Below are 22,248 nucleotides of genomic sequence, written 5' to 3'. Positions count from 1 at the left end.
GAAATGATCTCTTAAATGATTTCCGAACAAAAGAACTACGTAACAGGTCAAACCTAAACAGAAAGTTATTGCTACAAGCTCTCGTTCTTTCATGATATCCTAGTCTTATAGACTATACACATACATACGTATAAGCCTTATAATTTAAATAATTAGTTCATTTGTGAGTGTTCTTGAAATGATCTTACTATAACTTTACTTTTAACTATTATTATGAACTGCGAATTAAAGAATTATTTATATTTTAGAATAAATCATGGCAGATATTGGCCAAAACTTATCCTAGGCTCCGTTGAATTATGTTTAATTTAGTTAAATTACTATAAAGAGACATAATCTGATCCAAGATAGAGTAATAAGTCAAAACAATTATCAAGTTAAGCTGCTGGTAAAAAGTTTTCACCGTCAAATCAAGATAAAAATTATAGAGCATTCTCAAAAACAAATGCATTTTGAATAATGGTTATAAATTAACTGAATTATGATACAGTAACTGGAAAATGCCAGCGCTAACATTTTGTTTCGCAAAATAAAATAAAGTTGAATTCATCATTACACAAATACAGTTTTTACTGCGCAATACTTATATTAAATGACAAGGCCACACTAAACTGAACTCTCTTACTCATCCAATCTTCTGTGCCTGCTTTGTTTCAAGCTCTTTCATTTGATGATACCCTGGTAATTATTTTTATTAATCTTTTAATTCTGTATTTCAACATCTCAAATTTTAGATCAAACTTTTGATGTGAAAGTGTAGAAATCGTCTTCAGTAACATTTTTTTTATAACATTACATTTCCCTGAAGTGCGAGGGTTAAACCATGATTGATTATCATTATGACTGTAGTAAGTGGAATGAAAGTACAAATACATTCAAAGTGCCTTATTAATTTATATTAGGATCAACTTTATTACATCTTCATTAACAAGGTTACTAAGTATTTACATATTATTTATAGTTTTTCGTTTGTATTTTGGGCTAGTTAATTTATACTTACTATTTCCAGCAATATTTGTTACAATAATAGATAGATACTCTCAAATGAACTGAAAGGTCAGTGTAAAAGATTAAGCATAAAACAATGATATATTAAGTTATAATTTTCGGATTTTGAAAGTTTATAGGTACTTGAAAATTTCCCGATGTAAAGGGGACTAACACACCTCATAATGTAACACAAAGTACTAACTTAAATTATTTGTTTACCATTATTTCTGAGATAATACATTCAAGAATTTATTTTATTGTTGATGAAGGCATTAATTTAAAAACATCCAATTACTGATTACTCACTATTATTACGTGTAAGCATCTTTAAACCTTGGAGTTTATTACTGATTAACCTTGGAATCAAGATCTGACATGAAAACCAAGGTCATATAAAATAGAAACCTTCAAAATAAAAATAAAAACAATAAAGTTTCTAAGTTAAATCACACCGCATAAATATCTATAGAGATGAAAGCAAAAATTACGTAAAGCGCAAGAGAGAGGTGAAAGTAAAATGATTTTATGCTCTTCAAACGTAATAAAATCTACAAATTACAATATACCTACGCAACTGTATTGACTTAAGTTTTCTTAATAATTATTATTATTTATTTGTTTTTACGTTACGAATTACGGTTTAGGTAATTAATGATAAACACTTACTAAATCCAAAACGCAATCCAATATCAATGATCCATCACGCACACATATAAAATTCATTCAAAATAACATCCAGTTGTAAGTAGTAACTTCGTACAGCACTTGTCACGATCCAGCACAGAATGTCACAACGTCTACACGTCCGCGCGCGACGGCGGTCCACAAGTCACTGAACCACTGAACTAGGCTGAACTGCGGCGCCGCGAGCAGCGTTAACGCCCCGCGGGTATTTTTATTTTACTATCGAAACTGTAGAGTTTTGTTAATCGGGTCAGACGCATGATACCTTAACCTTGGCTAGGGTCTCAGAAAAATCACCTTATGAAAGGGAAAGGGTTCTTGCTCGTGGAGCCAAAGATACAAAGGCGGCCTCTACACTGGTGTAAGTAGTTCTAAGACTCTACATTGGTGGTACGGGTAGTAAGGGAAGTAGCCACCAGGCAACGTGTCTCTTCTCCTCAACTATCACTCTTAAATTAATTGTTTCTCTTTAAAAGCTGTAAGAGAATGCACTATTTGCTAAATACACGAATGTGGCTTATGAGCTGGCAATATGATGTCAAGTTGTACTTGCTATAATTTGTTTTAATAAGAGTTTATAATACTGTTTGTAAATAAAGTTGAAATTAATATCAATAAATCATTTTTAAGTGTATATGTATATTTTAAAATTAAGAATACGTAAGTAATTTATAGTTATAACTGTGTGCAACGGACTTGTCAACGTATCAATAGCTGGTTTGAAACATAATTAAAAGATGAACCAAACGTTTGTGCTCGCATCCCGGGGAGTGTAACTTTTATTAAAAATTAATATGTTTTTTGATAATTTTATCAGTTTCCGCAATTTTTAACTATATATTTTGATCCGGTTTTGACCGGTGAGGAAGGAGCCTCTCACATGCTCTACTTTTAATAATTTTGTCGGAGTTTTGGTAGAGTCAATTCAAAAACACTTGTAAGCCTTTTTGAGTTTGATAATGAAGCTACTGTAATATTGATTTTTGCGACAGTATTTTTTACTTTTTTACATAATGATTTTGTTACAATATATCGAGATTATAACAAAATAAATTTAACACGTCCTTATCACCGATTTGTCGAGATCGAATCGACAGAGGAATTTTCAACAAACGGGAACCGTATATTATGATTTTTTGTGACTATATTTTTGTACTTGTCTTAAATATTGTTCAATGTTACTTATTTGTGTCTTTAATGTTTCTTTTTAAACAAAATGTTATGTTTTTAAAGTGATAACCCTCACTTCTAGGATTAATACACAAATAAAATTTGTCAAACAAAATTTTATGAACGATGCGGGATACCGGCACGGAAGCCGGAGGTCGTGGGTTCGACTCCCGCGTCGTTCATAAAATTTTGTTTTTCAAATTTTATTTGTGTAGGTTTCTTTTACTCTTAATAATTTGATAATCATTAAGTGGTAAGCCACTGTTTGGTTATTCTGAATATAGATATTTTTTTTCAATCACTTGGTAATTTCTAAGGTACTCTTTTTTATGCAAATGGACAACAACAAACGCGGGTACGGGTCACTTGATCACCCACATTCTCTTGCAACACTGATATTGCTTTGGAGGAATCACAGGAGCGTTCCCGCCTTTAAGAAAGATATGCACTATTTTAGTACCCATGTTATATCAGTTCTCTAACTTACACAGGTTGTATCGGAATATCACTGAGTATTCCGACATATATGTCGAGTAACGTTCAGTTCTGTGCAGAAGAGAAGAGAACGACAAACTGCGACCAGAGGTGAGACAGTACTTCACTACAAGATATCACCAGTAACTTATATAAGACGCAAATTCGGCCTCACATGGAGTACTGTTCTCACCTCTTTTCAGCCGCTCCACAGTACCAGCTTCTTTTATCTGAATGTACGAGTTTTTTCAATGTTATATCGCCCTGAAAACACCACTAAAGGTACGTTCCATAGTGTGATTTTCATAAGGCAGAAAATTCCCTGAAAACTGCACTGTGGAGGAACGCTACAATTAAGGATGCCAAAGTTACAGGAATCAGGTCGAGCAACTCTCCGGATCTCTTCCTGGGAAGAATGCGATAGAAGCCATACAATGAAGCGTCATCTCTACACAAAGTCAAGCAATCGAGTTCGTTGAATCATTCAAAGTAATGTAAAGTTTATTGCTTTTCTACGAATTTTCAATGCATTGTCTCACTCTAACAGGTGTCTTATAATTCTTATATATTTAAATAATTACAATCTCACCAAAAACATTATTAAAGAGTTGATTGTCAAGGTTCAAATGTAAATAATGTTTTTAATTTAACTGGCAAAACGTTACGTACAAACTATGCCCATAGGACTTCATGTTATGTCCAAAGATAGTTTATAAGTCTAGAAAGAGCCTCTAGCTGCTAGACAACCGATGAAAATAGGACAGGTTTATAACTTTAGTGTGCGTGACGAGTACATACATACATACAAATCGCGAGTGTACGTCTTACACTCGCGATTTGTATGACACTTTGTGTTAACTGTTAAAGTTTTTTTTGACATTTTCACAGCTGTCAGAGTCTATGTACACGTATAAATGATATAAGGTTATGTTCACATGATAAATTCCACAATCCAGGAACTTTATCATACTGTTACCAATATGTAGAGCTAACTTAATCAGGACGTGGCTCTACTGGAGATTTCATTTTTAACTTTTTTACAGTAAGTAGAAGCATTATGGACTTGCGATTCCTGGAAGCTGTCAGCGAAATTTGAAGGTTATTTAGCCGCCAATTGTTAAAATTAGGTTAAGGTTAAAGTTTAAAAGGTTAAACCGTTGACTCTCACCACGAAGCCCCCGGTTCGATCCTCGCCCGCCACGTGCCCATGTTTTCATAAATTATTATTAAGAAATGATATCAGGATATGATTAAGAAAATAATTTATGTTATAATAACTTTTACCACACACACGTTTCTTAACAATTCTTTTTCTTTCTTTTTTACATTTTCTGGGATGATGTTGTTAAAGCATATGCCTATAAGGCATAATATGTCATTCCATGTGGTATATAAAAATATTTCTATTCTAATTGATTAAAAATTATTATACAAATGATTTGAGTTTTCTTTAGTGTTAATTCCGCCAATATTTGTCTTTAAACAATTCGACACGTGTTTCGCCTCTACAGGCATCTCGAGGAATCCTCAGGACGTGTTGTCTCGCCAAAATCTGGCACGAGACAAAGTTACGCCTACTTCAATAAATTTTCTAAAAATTAATAAACTAGTTTCTGATGTACACATAAGTTTTAACTTAATACAAAAGTTCCAAATTAAATTTATGTTTTCAGTTTGTTCATGTTCTATGACTCAATTGAAATTTAAGTTTACTATGTGTATGTTCAGTCACAATTTCTTAAAATATACATACAAGAAATATCAGATGCAACGAATCACTAGAAATCTATATATCTATATATCTTTATATATATATTTCTTGTGTGCGTGTGTATGTCACTGAACTCCTCCTAGACGGCTGGACCGATTCTAATGAAACTTTCTGTGTGTATTCAAAAGGATTCGAGAATGGTTTAGATTCACAATTAAACTACCTCCTAAACGGCTGGACCGATTTTGATGATTTTTTTGTGTGTTGCAGTGAATTTGAGATTGGTGTGTGTCTTCAGGTGGATTTTATAATGGTTTTGATTCACAATTAAACTACCTCCTAAACGGCTGGACCGATTTTGATGATTTTTTGTGTGTTCCAGTGAATTTGAGATTGGTTTAGATTCTCAATTCCGTCGATATAATATAATTAAATATTTAATATACACATGAGCAGGAGCTCATATGTATTTAAGTGGACTCCTCCCAACGGATGGACCGATTTTTCAAATTTAAGACGTGTGTCTGAAATTTCCGACAGGACAACGTCTGTTGGGTCCACTAGTATATATATAAAAATGAATTGCTGTTCGTTAGTCTCGCTAAAACTCGAGAACGGCTGAACCGATTTGGCTAATTTTGGTCTTGAATTATTTGTGGAAGTCCAGGGAAGGTTTAAAAGGTGAATAAATATGAAAATTCTCGGAATTAAATAAAAACAACATTTTTGTTTTCCCTTTGATGTGTCCTCCGTCGTTCAGAAATCAAATTGATAGAATATTTTAAAATGAATAACTAATTAGAATATTTATATCGTTCTAACTTTCTCAGGAGGTAAAAAATATAATTATTTTTAGCTAACTATAGTTGGTACATTAACTACAGTTGTTAACCTGACGTAGGTCGTCGCAGTCAATCAAATATTGCGAAGAAGCTACTTCACGTGATCCACCCCTAAATATAATTTATTTTTATTTTATTATGATTCAGCATTAAAACTTCAATCATATATATAATAAAATCAATTTTTCGCCCTACGACAATCTACAACTATTTTTGTATCAAAATATTTATATTATTCTGTTCCATCCACAAATCTGCTATGGGTTGTAAGATAGCAATCGAATTCAATAATTGTAGTATGATATATTTGGTAGGTCTGGGAATCGGTTGCCTCTATTTTTTATATTCCAAAAACTTTCTTCTAAATACTTTATATAGCAATACAACGTTTGCTGGGTCAGCTTGTAGAAATATATTTCTTTAGCATAGGGAGTGACAATAATATAACATATTGGAACATTTGGTAAAACGTCATGAAACTACATCAGTTCGTAAAGGGGCTAGAAGTTTCTGTAATGTCTTTAATATATATAAATCCAGTGTCCTGACGCTTGTTTCCAGTGAACTTCTAAAGTAATGAACGGATATTGATGGGGATTTTATTTCATTTCATTTATTTCGATTTGGGACCCATAATTATTTTTATTTCCAATATTTGTTTTGTATGGACATATTTTCTATGAGTGAATTTATTAAGGCACAGTTTGACAGTTCTGCTGTGAAACAATTTCATTATAACAACATGGAGCATATTATACGAAATAATTCTTGATGTTATGAAATATTATAAAGAAATTCATAAAAAAACAGTATTTTGTTCACGTCTGTCGGGTCAGCTAGTATTTTATATAATTATATTATTACTAGATTTAATATCGTGTAACAAATTACACCTTATTACTTAAACTTTGGTTAGCAACTTACTCTTATTATTAAATGGCGATAGCCTCGTCACTTACGACCTACTACGATAACTAGTCACGAACAAGTACGAACATTGCCGATCGTTGCCGAAGCGTCGCGGCCGCCAGCGAGGTCGGAGCGCGGGAAACACGTCACTCAAGGTAATATTTCCCGACCAATGCGTCAGTGACTTTGTATTGTGTTGCCACTTAATTAAATACAAATTGCCGACAATACAGCAACACTCGTTAAATTTTGAAGTTAATTACCTTCATGATCATCTTAATTCTAAGTTTCAGACGCAACGTGCTTATGTATTGAAGTATGTTGTCGTCATTATTCCCGCTTTCGTAATAAATTAGCAAAAACGAGGGCCTTTTATTTTCTCCTTCAGTGAAACCATCCAAACACTAAATAAAACTCGTATTTATTGATAGCTACAGATGTTTATGAAAAAAAAAAAAACATTTTACGTGACCGTTTAATAAAGTAGTTTTAAAAATTTAGCCATAAAGGAGTGTCAGTAGAGCAGTCTTCCCCCTCCCCCCACCTAGATGAGCTCGTCAGGGTCACTAGCTAACAATATTGAAGCATTTACGCAGAATTACAAAATCGTGTATACGCCATGTGTGTGTATAGATAACATATACAATTGTTTAGCAAATCAAACATGTAGGACCTCGGGGACTACTCAAACATTTACGGGTATTCACGATTGTAGCCGATATTTCAATTCAGTTGTATGGAACATGACGTGGTCGATATACCCACAATAAAGAAATTGAAACAAGACGTTTGCACTTGAAAAAAGAGTGGTAAAATAATGAATAGTTTTTTTTAACTTACTATTAAGATTCTAACTTCTAGGATGCCTTAAATTTGTAATCAAAATTTATAAGTGATGCGGCACTCCAACTTGCTAACTCTCAGGTTCCATCCGAGCGCTCTTCCAACTGAGCTAACCCCTCGAGTGACGTATGGTTTGTAAATTTTGGTACATCTTTTTCAACTCTCTTTCAAGGCTTTGGCTCCATCTATAGGATTTATTTTTCAGTTGATAACCAGCTCAACCCCAATAATTGAATATCAGGAAATTAACTTGAGATGTCGCTTCGATGACGTTCTATACATGAATGTCATTGGTTATATTTATAAATTAGAAATTATCAGTATTTATTTGAAGTAAAAAGAAAATATTTGATGTAATTATTGCTTACAATGCCACACCAACAATATAAGTTTCCAATATATTCTATTGGTATAAAGAGGAATAGACAGAGTCAGAGAAGTTTTTGATTTTAGTAGCTCAAGTTAGTTAGTTCGCCCAAAAGATTGGCTACACCATAGGATTATTAATAATTAATTGTATAATATCCATTACATAATCAGATTACATTACTACGCATAAAAACGTGTGGCACTCTCTCACCTGCTATGCATTTCAGTTTTGACTGTTATTGACTATTTATTGTTCAACGGACAGATGTAGACAGTCTCTGTAGTCGCGAAGTGCGAATTGAGTTACGAAAGTTTAGTGCACTCCAGCCTTCAGAGAGGTCTGCAGTGCTGAGGTCACGCGGGAGGTCACACGAGCCCTCATTGCCATCGCCAAAAAGGCCAAATTGCCAACCACTTCCGCAACGGTTAAATTTTTTAATACCAAGGCAATATGAAAAAAGCTTATGCAATATTGAAAAAATCAGGTTATGCAAAATAAAAAAGTATAGTAGTGCCAACTGGTTGGTACGATGGTGGGTGACTAGTTTTTAAAGTAACAACTTATACATCGACTGATAAGTGTAATATGACAATTATTTTCTCAAGAATTATTTTTGTGATCGCTTATAAAAGGTATGGCGCACTGAGAGACAAGAAGCGGCGCAAGAAACTCTCCCATTATTCATTCTTTGCGCTTGTAAGAATATCTACTTTAAATAGAGAATCTCTTCCTTCATTCATCAATCAATCAGCTGGCAGCGTTAACATCTCACGTTAATCTTGCCAGCCGTTGATGAGAGAAAACATGCTACAAAGGAGTTCAAATGCTAACTTTGAAACCTTCTCTAATATTATTCGCTCCGCAACAGGAAATTTTTCTGTAAACATCTTCATTTTATTGAATGATATTGTTGACTAATGTTTGTAAATTTATAATTATTGTTTTTTTTTTATGACAATAATAGACAATACGAGCAGGACATTCAGCTGAAGGTAATTCAGGATTCTTGAAAAACCTTATAGTTCTGAGCGGCACTACAATTGCCCTCGTCACCTTGAGACATAAGATGTTAAGTCTCAATTACCTAGTAATTTCACTAGTTAGTCTCTACTCAATCACCCTTCAGACCGTTTTATACAATATTACAATAATGCTTACACATTACTGCTTCACAGCAGAAAAAGACGCCGTTGGGATACCTAAAATCTAGGCATCCTGTGCAAAGAAGCTCCGGGTAAAACATTTAAAATGAATGAAGTCACATGTATATTGCAAATCATTTTGTATTTCATTCTTACTTGCACTAAATAACTTATAAGGTTCAAAGTGAATATTTTTTTTTAAATTTGAATTTGGAATGTGATTTAGTAACCGAATCATTATCCATGATAAAATCAAAGCATATTGATCCTAAGGACGTAAAGTACGGGAGAATACTTAGTCTGAGATCTATAGAGCGTACTTAAACTTTGCTCAGACTTTACTAACGTAAAACTTCGCTAAGTGTAAGCTTAGCATAATCTTTGATTTCACTATTATAGTGATTTGACAGCTGAGGTCAAGCTAAGACAGCCCAAAACAAAAATCAAGTTCGCGTTTTATCACACTCAGATAAGTTTTACTTAAGTAAAGCCTAAATATGCTCTATAGACACAGTAGACATATGTATCAGTATTGAAACTAAGCCTTGTTGAAAAAATACTTACCTACATGTGCGTACACTCCATTGAAGCAATAGGGTTGTCAGGTTATTTTTCTAACCGACTTTAAATAAAGAGTTTTGGAACGAAGTTCCTTATGGGACGTTGCGGAGCGTAAAAAAGTAAAAAACGTAAGATTTTTATGTATAGTGTATGTATGATAGCTATACAATGTAAGATGCAATATTATAGATACGTGACACTCGACTCGTTTTGACCGCGAAAACCGCTTAGGGGCCTCGTCAATGCGCATGTTTGTGTGAGTGTGTTATTTCGAACATACATATGTCTACTGTGCTATAGATCTTAGCATTAGAATTATGAGGGCACGAAGGCACAAGAAATATAGACTGCCGGCAGGGTCGTGCATATCATATAAGCAGTGCATGCCTCGTTAAGAACCTAAATGAATATAGTATTAAAGTGAATTTAGTTTTATTTGGCGCTGTTATTTAATAATCACAGTTCTTTTGAACACCTACTCATATAATTTTCCTTATGCTAAATACTAAATACATGCGGTAAGCTATCTCCAGATTGCATATTCCAAGGCCCGACTACGACTAGTTAGATTTACAGTGCCTTACTTGCTAGAAAAGCAATGCACACCACTGACTACAGATATTATGTAACAATTTGGCATTAATTGACATTCTTTTCAACTAGACGATGCTGGAGATACATCAGTTTCTGGGATAATAGCTAATACTTTTCAATAATTCAGAAATTTACTGCAATAGCAATATTGCCAAAGTAGTGGTTTCTATTATGCGACTTTTAGTTTGGTGGACGGTTACCTTTATTTAGTTAAAGCTCAAAAGATCACAGCACCCAAAGTCAAAGTCATATAATCTTTATTCAATTAGGCGCAAAATAAGCACTTTTGAATCGTCACTATAAATATTTAGTTCGGAAAAAGTAGAGCATGTGACAAATACATTCAAGTACCCAACGGCCACTCTTTTCAATCAATAGAGTATTTTACAATGGCTGTAATATACATAACAAATTAGTTTGTAAGGTGCTGCATCCAATATATGAAACGTGTTCAAAGTTTAAAGCATTTTAAATATTTAATAATTCATAAAAAATAATAAAGAACGAATTGTATAAATATAAATTATCTTATATTGGATGCATCAACCTTTAGAGCTTCAATTTATTGTTTGTGTAAGGATGCTTTGTTAACATAACGGTCGTAATTACTGTCATAAAATTAGTAGTGGCATCCAACAAACACAATGATTTATATATGAAAAGATAATCATTTTGGTAATACTCAATACCAATGACGTACCGGGGAGGAAAGTTTCGTATAATTGGTCACTTACCGCGAGTAAAACAAAATTTATTTAATTCTCCCTATCAATTGTAATAAAAGTACCAAGGAGAACCTATTTTAAATGGAGAACTTTTAAAACTTGTAGACTCTACCCCCCTTATTCATAATAGTCTGGTAACTTAAAGCATTGCTAATTCTCACCCTGTCTTCTTCTATTGACCTAAGTCAGAATGAGAAAAAACACTCCTAAGCGGCTGTTTAAAGTTAGCGGACCATGTTGGATGCAAATTGTGACAGCAATCACGACCATCATGTTCACGAAGCATCTTTACACAAACAATGAGTTCAAGCTCTAAAGGTGCATCCAATATACGATAAAATATATTTTTTATATTTAATTCCTTATTACTTTCCTTGAAATAATTCATACTTTTTAACTCATATATTGGATGCAACACCTTACAAACTAGTTTGTTATGTGTATTACAGCCATTGTAAAATATTCTATTTGTTTGTTGCATCACTTTACATATTATATTGTAATTGAAATGATTTGTAAAACGATATAAATGTACATCTTTATTTAAAAGAGTGGCAATGAGTTTCTTGCTACTTCTTCTTATAAGCTCAACCCTTTACGAAGTAGCTGTAGATTCAATAAGAAACAAACATATTTTATGACATTCATAAGTGTCATTTCCGTCACCTACCTGAATAAAGTGATTTTGATTTGATTTGAAAAGAGTGGCCGTTGAGTTTCTTGTATGTTCGTCTCACGAGCTCTCAACTTTTTACAAAAATATGGTAAATTCAGTAATTTAAAAGAAATATTTGTAGTGAAGATTCAAAGCGCTTTGTTTAAGCCTATTTGAATAAAGTTTATTTGACTTTGACTTTTGTGGTCAGTTTCGATTGCATCGAAGTACCCATATCATAAAACAGAGGTTCTGTGTAGTAATTAAATGAAACCGGAAGCTGACGAAGCCTTCTGAGTGTGTTGAACCCAGCAAGCACCCTTGGCTTCAGTCCTGAGTGATATCATATAAGGAAATGTTTCTGGCTCACCTCGAGAAAATGGATTGTTAAAAAATTTAAGATTTTTGCCAATTCACTTTAGTGACTCTGTTGAACATTCGAGAGTACATTTACAATAAATCAGCGCCTTAAATCGAATTCTAAAGATTCCTGGATATTTGAATATATTAAGACTATCGAAAATCTATACTTGTAACTGACCTGACAGACGTTGTTCTGTACATAATGAATAAAATACATTTTCTTATGAATTTGTCAATAATATTTGATAACATCAAGAATTATTTCGTAAAATATCTGCCTGTTGGTATAGTGAAATTGTTTAGTGAAACTGTTTCACAGCAAAACTGTTAAACCGTGCGTCAATTAATTCTCTCATAGAAAATATATCCATATACCATATAATATAATATTGACACACTTTTTACACAAATTATCTTGCCCCAAATTAAGCATATATAGCCTGTGTTATGGGTTGCAAGACAACGATATATTTAATACAATATACTTACTTAAACATACATAAATACATATAAATATACATAAATACATTTAAACACCCATGACTCGGAAACAAACATCCATATTCATCATATAAATGCTTAAACCTACCGGGATACGAACCCGGAACCCTCTAGTTTCCATAACCATATGTTTCGAAAAAGTAGAGCTCGTGAGAATAACATATAAGAAACTGAACGGCCACTCTTTTAAATATCAATGAATATTTTATAACAGCTATAATATACATAAAAAAAAGTTTGTAAAGTGTTGCTTCCAATGTATCCCAAACCATGTTCAAAGTTAGAAAACGTTTTATATATCAAATATTACAAACAAAGTGATAATAAATAAACTGTATAAATATAAATTATCGTATTTGGATGCTTCAACCTTTAGAGCTTGAATTTATTGTTTGTGTAAGGTGCTTCGTGAACATGATGGTCTTAATTAGTAATTGGATCAAATAAAAACAAATGGGGCGGTGAGAGAGAGTGCAGACAAACAAACGTACCGGTCACCTGGTGTTCAGTGATCACTGCCGCCCACATTCACTTGCAACACCAGAGGAATCACAGGAGCGTTGCCGACCTTCAAAGAAGGTGCATGCGCTTTTATCGTATCGTCCTCGAAACAAGTCGCTTCAGAAATATAAATAAAAAAGAATATAATGCGAATATAAAGTGTCAAAGGTACACTATTACATATGAGATGCATCTGACATAATCTTTAAAGATCTTAAAATGCAATTATTCTTCTTTAGAGATGCATGAACTTTTAAGTTTTTAAAATTATAATGAACAAGTAAGAGAGATTCTAGAAAACACAGTCAAATAAAATTTAAAGTAAGTTGTTGAAAAAAATGAAATCGGTGAAACAAGCGTTTTAAGAGACTTTTCAATTTGGGTTTGTGTACTTACAATTGCTGTTTTCCCAATAACTAACAGGAAACCAATTAATGCCATTTATTACACGCTTTTTACTAGCTTCACTTGTATGTATGTTTGTTTGTAACCGACTCATTTGGGAGCGATATTGACCTTTAAGCGTCCAGATTTCATTCAAAGTTCGTAGATTTATAGAGGGCCGATAACAATACATTAATTTGATAAAATTATTCCATTTTTCCAAGATTTTTGTTAATTTATATAATTTTCGTCTATTGTCTCGTTTATATGGCAGAAATTGATGTTAATTTCAAATTTCAACCATTATCTTTAACCGATTTATCTAATATTAGGATATTTTCGAATACCAAAGAGAATTTTTAATTCAACGTATGCAAATTAAGTTCAAGTTTAAAAAAAAACGCTTTATAAATAAACCAAACCAAAATTTTTTAATTTAATTTTTTTTTTAACTAATTTTTTTTATATTCTTACACAGTTCAGTCTGTTCCAGCATGAACGAAAGTATCTAATTTTTAATAAATTCCAAAACCCGAATTATGAGTTAGAATATCTGTGAAAAATATTTTATGCCGTCTAGAGGTTTAGGTACTACTTTAGGTACTCAGAAATTCTGTAAAAGAGAAAATATATATTCTAACACTAAATAACACTTAGAAATTATAAAAGCAGTGCTATGAATGTCTAGAACGTTCTATTTTATTTCCCAACAGTGATTAACTAATGATTATGTTATTCAATTGTTGTAACAGCAGTCCGTAGAGCTCGGTAAATGTATCGAGATGTATTACGTAAACGGTGAAAGTTCCTCGCGGTTCTGCGATCCTAGTCTCCGACGCCGATTGTGTGCAACAATGCAACTAAATAATGCCTTAACAGTGATTCTTTCTCTTCCCTGTCTGTCCTTTAATACCACGGGAGAAGCAAAATATATTAGCAATATAATAGCCAGTGGGAGGCTCCTTTGCACAGGGTACCGGCTAGATTATGGGTACCACAACGGCGCCTATTTCTGCTGTGAAGCAGTAATATGTAAGCATTACTGTGTTTCGGTCTGAAGGGCGCCGTAGCTAGTAAAATTACTGGGCAAATGAGACTTAACATCTTATGTCTCAAGGTGACGAGCGCAGCTGTTGTGCCGCTCAGAATTTTTGGGGTTTTTCAAGAATCCTGAGCGGCAATGCATTGTAATGGGCAGGGCGTATAAATTACCATCAGCTGAACGTCCTGCTCGTCTCTTCACTTATTTTCACCAAAAAATATATGTAATTATATTATAATAATAATATTGATACACTTTAACACAAATTATCTTAAAATAGAAATAAATTTTCAACAAACTCAATATTTACATAAAGAATAAAACAAATCAAATAATACTTTAGAGTGCTTGTCACAAATTGGTCACACTTCAGCATAATGCTGATCACTATCGCGACCAGCGCTGATCTTCCAGTGGGACCAACAAATGATATATAGCCCCAAACTAGGCATAGCCTGTACTATAGAAACAAGACAATGATATATTTAATACAATATACTTACTTAAAACATATATAAATACATATAAACATCCATGACTCGGAAGCAAACATCCATATTTTGCACCTACCGAGCTTCGAACCTCTAGCTTCATAGGGCACAGACGACTTGGCTATATGGGTGGTCAAGAATAATGGATGGGCAATATGTTATTCTCATCGAATGAAATTATTTCAGGGGAATAGCATCTTGAATATAATACTTTTAATTTTTAGAATTTCAAATTCAAACATCGAAATTGGTGCCAAGTACCAGATAAAAATAGGTTTGGGCATATTACATTTTGTCCTAAGATGAACTGTTTCTATAAATAAATCTATTAATAGTAGGTACAGTGTATTATAACTATGCTACTACAGGAGAATTATAATATTTTTGACTTGCTTGTTATTATTTATTCTATTTGATTAAATTTATTCATATAGCCCAGTGGTAAGTGATCCTGCATACTGAACTAGAGTTCTCGAGTTCGTATCCCGGTAGGTGCAAACATTTAAATCATGAATATGGATGTTTGTTTGTTTTAATTAATAACACTACCAGAAGTTAAAACTTGAAATAAATTCATAAAGCCATTTAAACTAAATTTTAAATTAAAATTAAGTCTCAAAAATAGAAGTCTAGTTAGAAAATTTTTCGTTTTTTCTGAATAAATGAATGAATGATTTATTTAGTCAATAAAATGTAGGTATAATAGATCGAAAACAATTTCTGATGAGCCTTATACATTTTACCAGTGTAACTGGTAGTCGAATATTACATTAAGTTTAATTAAATAAAGAAACAGAAACAAGATAGGATTAAAAAGTTAAGTTATTACATAAAATTTAAACAAACAAACATTAAAATAAAATAAAAGTAATGATTAAAATGTCAATATAATAAAAGTCCAAATCCAATTATTGTCAATATCTTTGAAATATCCTTAACCATTAGGTAGTCCTTAATAAGTCCTAAGATAATATTATCATTATAGTATTCTGAAATATTATAATAGCATTTGTTTATGAGCAACTCATGAGTTCTCCTTTTAAATTTATTAAAAGTACTGCTTTTATATTCGTCGGGAAGTTTATTAAACATAGTTATTGCCGTGTAGTGTGTACTATTTCCAAACATCTGTAGCCTTCTATGAGGCAGAACTAGTTTGTTCCTTCTCTGAGATCTCAGACATCTTCCCTCATTCAACTCATTGGAGCGATGGCCGTACTTTAGCTGTGTTCGACCATAATAAGTTCTCTATGGTTCGACCATACTAAACAAATGGTGACAGACTTTATTTGTGGTCATATTTCTCTTGCCGTCTTTATTGTCATAACCAAAGAGGATGTAAATACTATGTTATAAGACTATTAGATGTGCGTGGCATCATGACACTCAATGGCAACCTATTAAATTTTGTAACATACGCTTCGTTTTTTGCAATATAACAATTTTACATTGAAATTAATAAATTCAAAATACTTACTGATGATATATATACATACCAGTATCTTTTTTATTTCTTGTAGTATTATTTTTACAAAGTTTTACTACGCAATCCGGCATTTTAGTTTCAATTATTAGCAAAGTTTAACAGTACATGTTGCACGTCAACGTCACACATTGTTCGAGGCTGGCTCGAGTACGCCCACTTGGGCGTAGTATTAGTTGCCGAACTTTGCCTGCGGTATCTAGTTTGAGCGCATAACCTTTAATCTTGTTAGTATATTTGATTGAAGAAAAGGGGCGCTGAATATGGTGATAAATTTGCCATTAACTACGCGTTTTAATGCTGGGGTCACACTATCGAGAAACGTCAATGCCCATAATCGCGATAAATATTGCTGTAATTATTAATGCGTTAAATGGAGTGGCCACACCTGAACGGTCAACGGCATTTCTAGGCAATAAAATTGTCGTTGTTCCTTGAATATGACTTTCTTATTTGTTGAGATGGGTTCATTACTAAGCCCAGTAGGGTATTTTTCTTTTAAGTTCCATTGATTTTATTGTAAATTATAAAAATTGCAGTATTCATCATCAATCAACATTTTGTGTTTCGTAATTCTTGTACCTTTTGTGCTGCGGAACCCACAAACTATTCTTGCAGATTTTCAAAATACAAATAATCCCGTGTTATTCCAATGGGAGTGTAATCACGCTCACAGTGAATAATGACAACAGAAAAACGTAGTGTGGCCGCTTCAATACATTAATTCTTGCGAAATCTCTTTGATGTACCGCCCCCGACCAATCGCCGAAAGTCAAACAGTAGGTGTTGGAAAAAATATCGCGATAAGACAAGACATTAAGCGTCCAGCGAATATTAAGGCGACACTAAATGCTAGCGACTTTGAGCGATATGAGTTCACGGCTGCCGGCCCGCCATCTATGTAACAAAGCCAATATTTTCAAAATTCTTGCGTGGAAAACAGTTTATATGCTCACTATCCTCGTTATTCACTACTAATCTGAATAAATGAACCTACACAAAAAAGTACAAGCTATAAGAATAACTTTTCCGAGAGAAGTACCAAAAAAATGCGTCACGCCATGCCAAAAAACTTGTTTAACTTCAAAGAAATGTGGTAGTTCAAAAAGGCTCGGCAGTATTAACTATAACCAACAGCAAGCATTAGAAACCTACAAATAAGACTTCAGAATATGTGTAACAGGATTAAGTAGTGTTCGAAACGCTATACTTTCACCACAAAACTTGTCTAAAAACACCCTCTTTGCGTGTTTTCTGCTTACGTTTTCGTTAGTGTGGCCCTAGCATTAGAGGACATGGGGTGCGCCGAGGACAGTTTCTAAAGGAATCTTTATAGCGAGCAATAGTTTAATTTCTCATAAAAAATGAGCTATGCTAATCATAAAGAGCTTGTAAGCTGTTTATAATTAGCTATATATTCATACATAATATAGAGAGGGCTGTGGATAGTAATGTTCGCTTCCGTGCACCAGATCATGCATAATGCAAATCATAGCGGCGAGGTGTGGATCGCTTTGATCCTACACGTAAACAGGCATGGAGTACTGATTATTAAATAATAAATGTATGAATTTTTATTCATCTTTTGCGCCACTGTTCTTAAAATCTCTTTCAATTCAAATCAAATACCTATTGTACAAATAGAATTAAGACACATTAAGTCATTTAATTTTATATTTTTTGTTTATTTTATCAACAATATAGAATACCTAATATTATTCGGGGAAATGTGTCTGTTTATCTAATCATCTGAAAGATTGAGACGTTTGGGTGGAAGAGGATGTGGGTACGTGGGGTTCGATTACAAAAATGTTTCTCTATCCATGGAAGTGTAAAGGGGTATATTGAGGTTGCTGTCGATCGATCGGCCATACAGAGTGAATAGATTAATGTGGAACTAAGATTCAAATAAGTAGAAGGAATGTTGATGGAAGTACTGGTAAAGGCAGATCTAGAAGTAGATTCCACGAAATCTCTTATGCTGGAGCCACACTATTATGAATGCCCATATATATTGAGGGGTATATTGAGGTTGCTGTCGATCGATCGGCCATACAGAGTGAATAGATTAATGTGGAACTAAGATTCAAATAAGTAGAAGGGATGTTGATGGAAGTACTGGTAAAGGCAGATCTAGAAGTAGATTCCACGAAATCTCTTATGCTGGAGCCACACTATTATGAATGCCCATGATTAGACCTGATGAGAAAGCTCATGGTCTCTTAGAGAGCATTGGAGAGGGCTCGGAGGGCTGTCCCTGCGAGATCGAATCAATTGATTGCGAAGTGGGCAGAGCACAGAGCTCGACGGACAGATGGCCGGTGGGGCAGAGAAGTCTACGAATGGTGACTACTTACTGGAAGACGGAGTGTTGGTAGGTCGACCCCACAAGATGGACTGATGATCTGGCCAAGATCGCCGGAATACATTGTATGAGGATAGCGCAGGACCGATCGTTATGGTGATCTTTGGTGAGGCCTTTGTCCAGCAGTAGACATCTTCCAGCAGATATGAATGAATTCCCAACATCGGGATAAATATAGCGTTAATTATTTAAACGTTAAATGGAGTGGCTAAACTTGAACGAAAAACGTCGGTTCTTGGGAATAAATTTGGCGTTAATGGGCCTTCAATTAGAGACTTTTTATATTTGTTGACACGCGTTCTATAACAACCCAGGAATGTATTTTTCTTTGATTGTTTATATAAATGGTAATAGTTTTAATGCATGATTCTTTTGTGCCTGGAGTGCACAGATTATTATTGCCGTTTCCGATACCACAAACACGGTTCAAATGAATAGACGATGGATGTGGGTTCCGATTCGATAAGTTCAGAATGCGATAATGCTAGTAGGAGAACCTAGAGAATCAACTCAGCACCCGGTCAAGTGGAGGTCCCTAATAAATCCACCTAATGATACCACAGACTGGGAATGGAGCGAATGCCCTCAGGCTATTTAATTATAAATTTTATAATATAATACTACATATTATATTGTAACTAAATTAAGAAGAAAATAATACCGCTGAGTTTCTTCCGCCCGTTCTTCTCAGGACTGAGGCACACTATTTCGAATGTGTGCTAGTTTTTGACATTCGATAAGTGATTTGATTCCTATTTTGAAATAAAATATTTGAAATTATAATTTAAATGGCAGATAGAGCTGAATTTATTTGTAAGTTTTTCGTTTGCAAAGCTCTTAATAATAAATATACTTACAAAACCAATTTACCATAATATAAACAATTATTTAAATTGCATTTCTATTGAATAAATACAAATATTATAAAATATGAAAGCACATGAGAATCGTATCAAAACAATTGAAACAAGTTTTGCGACGTGCACGCAAGTATTATAGCAATATTAATTATTAATATTATATTAGCAAGTAATATATTGTTTTGACAATATAGTCTAAGATTTAAATAAGAAAATACCCTCATACACCTGTTGGATTGATTAAAAATAAGAAATTTAATATAATTGCTGCCGAGTTTGTAATAAAATTAAACAGATAAATTAAAATGATAAAAGTATCGTTCCATTGATGCGTTATTAAAATATTTATGAAGCCTCTGAATATTGAACATCGATCATTTGGGTCAAATCTGTATGCCCGTTTGTCTTGTCTTCCACCACCTACCCCATTAAATAAAGTATGTATGCACGCAAGAAGTTATTCTTCTTTTGCGCAATAAAACAAAAATCCTTAAAAAAATATTCCTCATCCTATTTTACGTTTAGAATAACAATATTGTAAAAAAAAATGCAACCAATAAAATATTATTCTACCACATAATTTAGTTAAATAAAGTGTAATTAAATATCATTAAATTACTTTTATACAATTGGAGAGAAATTAATTTTTATTTTAAAACTGGTATAGAAATTGCAATTATATATTGAAATTTATTGAATTCTCGTCCGTTGGTTGTGGTTCAGGAGACATGTGAGTTTAAGAGGCTTGGTAGCTGAAGTATGATACAAATGGTCTAGTTCACCAGCTAACGTCAGGGTGTTGAATTTGCGAGACGGTGTGCGCACGCATCGTAGTAGGTAATTCACTCTGATAATTTTTCTCTAACGCGCCAAAAGTCGGAGTCAAAGTCAATTTTATTATTTGCATAAACATGTTAGATTGATGTTACATAAATATTATAAAGAACATGTTTGCCACATTTATGGCGTGCAAATTTTACAAAATGCATTTATAAATCATTAGTTACAGTAATATCAATTCAACAAAAGATTAGAAGCATTATTATTATATTATATTATTTAAAAAAAACTGTATTTTTTATATTAAATATTCGTCTAATGAATATAAGTAGTTTTTACTAAGGATATTTTATCCAAATGAAGTGTAACTTTAAAAATCCAGATCAGAAAATCCGGAATAGTGCGTATTAAAATGAATAGCCGAATATCATTAGAGAGGTATTTATCAGATCACGAGATGGGTCAGCACAAGGAGAAAAGATTAATTTCAACATGTACCAGCTGCATAATCTACATATTAATAGATCGCTGGCTGTGAACACATTATTGTAACGTAAGTGAATGCGTGAGATAATTCGGATTATCTGTTCACAAGTTTATTATTTATCAGGAAATACAATCTTATTCTTAACCACGTAGACGCGATAGCCTGCTGTATTTCGATCAAAATAATGTAAATAACATTGAGCTTTCAGTACAAAAGCTTACTTTGAAAAACTAGCGACGATCGGAAAGCGAGCGACGGCTGTGTGTGTGCACACTCACATACAAACACAAACACTTTCACTCGGTTAGCTATTCGTAGGGCGCGGGCACATTGCTCGTAGCAACATAACACTTTCTTTTATAATCCAATGTTATGTAACAGAATAATTCAATATCAGAATTAACATTTTTTATAATTTCCACCTGTTTAGTAGTTATATATTTCTGTTTCCATTACGTTTTGACACGTTTGAAAACCCCTATTATAATCGAAGATATAAAAATCGTAATTTGATTAGTTCGTCATTTCAGTGAGATTATCTAATTATTCTAGAAATTATTGAAGAAATAAAAATCCGCATGCCTATAGGCTATCTTAGTTCGTTATATCGTGATCAGTTTTCGAAGATAGTTATTTAACTGGTGAAAATTACATATGTAAAATGTAATGTTTGATCCGTTGCCCATGATTCTGCAAAATTAATAGCAGTATTTTATGTAGATTTCATTTATAATACATTCTATATTTGAAATACTCTTTATATTTTTGTGTTACGAAAAATTATTTCTTTAAAAAAATATTATTTTCTCGCTCATATTGTAGACTACTGCAACAAAGTATTAACTCTCGAACATAGTTAAATAGATTTTTTTTGCCTGTTAAAAAACGCTAAAATTACCAAACATTAGACTGTCCTTAGTCAAGAGTCCCCCGTGGACGCAGCCTTATGCGTCTATTAGAAGCGCACAGCGAGCGTGCACCACAGGGCTGCATCGTGTGCGCGCGCATGAGTGTGTGTGTGTCTAATGCATCTCTAGCTACTATTATATCATATAGAGTTGTTCTCTAATACTTTTCTAATGACTGCAAAATATATTTTGCTTTTAGCAGATATTATTTCTCGTAAAGTCGATTTACTATCTATCTAAAACATGAATAATAATTTCATCAATTTGAAATTGGATCAGGTGATCTGAAAGTTATTTGTTAATAGTAAAATGCTTCAATCAGAGGTGTGAATGTATGTAATGGGTTGTTATACCAACTATCCCACCAGTGGCTCATTTGCGCAGGATGACGGCTAGATTAGGGGTACCACAGC

General features: G+C 33.3%; 1 protein-coding gene across 3 annotated transcripts in view; it reads right to left on the bottom strand.

Moving 5' to 3' along the window:
- LOC126964517 (ecdysone-induced protein 74EF-like) overlaps positions 1 to 1,817 on the bottom strand; it is a 243,410-nt gene extending 241,593 nt beyond the window's left edge. For all 3 annotated transcript variants that reach the window (XM_050807688.1, XM_050807690.1, XM_050807689.1), the window contains exon 1: positions 1,657 to 1,817. The gene's annotated coding sequence lies outside the window, so the exon portion shown is untranslated. The remainder of the gene's footprint in view (positions 1 to 1,656) is intronic.
- Positions 1,818 to 22,248: the final 20,431 nt, after the last annotated feature.

Source organism: Leptidea sinapis, chromosome 5, assembly GCF_905404315.1.
Source record: "Leptidea sinapis chromosome 5, ilLepSina1.1, whole genome shotgun sequence".
Taxonomy (NCBI): domain Eukaryota; kingdom Metazoa; phylum Arthropoda; class Insecta; order Lepidoptera; family Pieridae; genus Leptidea; species Leptidea sinapis.
Note: the sequence above shows the minus strand (reverse complement) of the source record. Positions and strands in the feature narration are given on the sequence as shown.